The sequence below is a fragment of the Lipotes vexillifer genome, unplaced genomic scaffold (genome assembly GCF_000442215.2).
Source record: "Lipotes vexillifer unplaced genomic scaffold, Lipotes_vexillifer_v1.1 scaffold584, whole genome shotgun sequence".
Taxonomy (NCBI): domain Eukaryota; kingdom Metazoa; phylum Chordata; class Mammalia; order Artiodactyla; family Lipotidae; genus Lipotes; species Lipotes vexillifer.
Window position 1 is genome coordinate 1,105,093 of NW_006783036.1, and position 2,981 is coordinate 1,108,073.

The following is a 2,981-nucleotide window of genomic DNA, read 5'->3' on the forward strand; positions in this document are numbered from 1 at the left end:
TATTAGAACTGAATAGAGGGGTCTCCATGTGAAAGCCCTCTCTTAGGGAAGCTCCTGGAGAAGCAGGTGGGTCTGAGCTGGCATTGCAGGTGAATTCTGAGATGGAGAGAGGCCAAGTGACCCAGACCAAGAATGGCGTTAGAGCTATACTTTAAACAGATATGTTTGTGCCTCCATGATATTCCAGGGCACTGTGAAAGATATGAATGGCATAGGAGGGAAGGTAAATGAGGTACAAAAAAAGTGACATTCATCAGATATTTACACAACAAATATTTATTAACTCTTATTATATCCCAACACAATGCTAGGCATTGGAGACTTAAAGACACTAATTCCCTGTCTTCAAGGGGTTTGTAGTCTAGTTGACAGAAACATTCAAAACAAGTGCCTTGTGGGACCAAGTGTCTGAGAACACAGACTTTGGAATCAGGTAGGCCTGGGTCAAGCCTTGGCCCTGCCACTTACTCTGTGACCTTAAGTCACATACATGTTGGAGTTTATCTCCTCATCTGAAAGTAACAATGTCTCTCAATAAATAATGGTGTGGCCATAGGGAGAAATAATATATAGCCTAAAAAAAGGAGTAGAACTGTGTGAATTCTTGTGGAAAAATGCCCCAAATGTAGTGTTGGCTGAAAAATCCGTTTTCTACTTAATGTGATCTCACTGTAAAAAAGAAGAAAAGAGTTTTGTGGTGGAGAGAAAGGTCTAAAAGGATATATACCAGCTGTTTAAAAGTGTGAGTCATTAGGGGGACTGTCTGTTTTTTTATTACATCTGTTGTTAGACTCTAAAAAAAAATTACGTGGGTATTAATTTGTCACCTAAAAAATAATAAGGATAATAGAAAAAAAGAAAAAACCCCAAAGAAAAACAAAAACCTCTTCCCAGGATTTCTGGCAGGATTGAACAATATTATGCATTGGAGAATGCTCAGCATGAGGTCTAGCACATAGTGTCAATCAGTAAACGGGTGCCGTTACTTTTATTGCTGTTCACAGCATCTGAGGAGGAAGATGGGTGCTGGACTGCAGAACCCTTGAAGGTTGAAGTTAGGTTCTGTGGTTTGAATTTCCAAGGTCAGTTGACTCCTTGGATGTAGGATCTTGGTTGTCCTGTGGGTGTCCTTGGTTATCCCACGGGCCCCAGATCTGGTGACTAGGGTCGTCGTGGTCCATGAGCTTTTTCTGGCCTTGGCTGAAAGAGAGAGACCCACAGCTGGGTGAGGTGTGCCAAACCTACATGCCAAGCCCATCCCCCCTCCCCTCATTCTCTTTTGAGGATAGAAACACTGTCTGCCTCATCTTGAAGGGAGGGAGAGCGGTGGCCTGCCAAGCTGTGCTATCTGTCCTAAAAGAGACCTGGGACACTCATGGGCCTTGTAGCTTTTGGAGTCATCCCTGAGTTTAGCTTCGGACCTTGAGTGACGTATCAGGACTCTCTTGGGGGCTTCCCTGGTGGCACAGTGGTTGAGAATCTGCCTGCCAATGCAGGGGACACGGGTCCGAGCCCTGGTCTGGGAAGATCCCACATGCCACGGAGCAACTAGGCCCATGAGCCACAACTACTGAGCCTGCGCGTCTGGAGCCTGTGCTCCGCAACAAGAGAGGCCGCAATAGTGAGAGACCCGCGCATCGCGATGAAGAGTGGCCCTCGCTTGCTGCAACTCGAGAAAGTCCTTGCACAGAAACGAAGACCCAACACAGCCAAAAAAAATAATAAAAAAATAATAAGTAAATTAAAAAAAAAAACTCTCTTGACCCTGCTGCTTCATCTGTAAAATGGGGATGATGCTCCTACCTCTTTCATTTGCATGTCATAAATGGTTCTTTTCCTTGTTTCTGTTGGATTAAGGGTGGAAAAGAATTTTTTTGAGGTATGATTGATGAGTCATTTTATAAGGCTTACTTTTTAAAAAATATTTATTGCTGCGTTGGGGTGGCTTCTCTTGTTGCGAAGTACGGGCTCTAGCCGCACGGGCTTCAGTAGTTGTGGCACTCGGGCTCAGTAGTTGTGGTGCGCGGGCTTACTAGCTCCACGGCATCCCGGACCAGGGCTCAAACCCATGTCCCCTGCATTGACAGGCGGATTCTTAACCACAGCACCACCAGGGAGGTCAGGGCTTACTTTTCATCTGCCGGTGAAGTAGATAGTTGGAATGAATCTTCATGAAAAAAAAAAAAAAAGATCTATTCTGTAGTTTTCATTTTCTCTTTAGTCCTGATTTTTAAAATATTTGTTGCTTTGTGGTACTCTTCTCTTGGGAGTGTTTTGTTGCAGATGAAACAATGTAGTTTTCCATAGGTGTGATTTATACTGGGTGCCCATACATCCAGGTGTGCAACAGAACATCTTGGTTTTTGCCTGTTGTCCTGGCATTCTGTTTTGTTAGCTTTTTTTTCCCACTCAAAGTGACCATGTTTGGTTCTTAATTATATGGTCACCTAGTTATATCCCAATTGAATGCCTTTTTAACAAATAGTGTCACTTAGCTTACATTTTTCAGGATCCCATTGATAGTCATGGAGTCATTTGCAAAATTTATTATAGGTCTGTTTTCTGATCAGCTACCCTTTATAATTTGCACTTGATAATGTGTTCCTGTGTCAATTTTGTTTCATGGTTCTCTTTTGTAATTTAATTTCAGTTCATTTCTATAATTTTTAGTTCTGGCGTTTTTCTAACTTTTCCAGTGCCCAGGGTTGTTGCCAGGTATTTAAATAAATAAGAAAGGAAGGAAATTAGATTTGAGAGAATATTGTATGTCAGGCTTCTTGCTGGACATTTCACAGACCTTCTCATTCAATATTAAGTAAACAGTGTAACTAAATAAACTGCTGAAAGGGAGGCAGCCTGCTGGGCTGAGAATTGAGAGACCTGATTTCAGTCTTGGTTTTGTTACTAATAAGATTTATTAACCTTGACAAATTATTTCCTTCTCTGGGCTTCTGCTTCCTCATCTGTAAAATGGGGAAAGA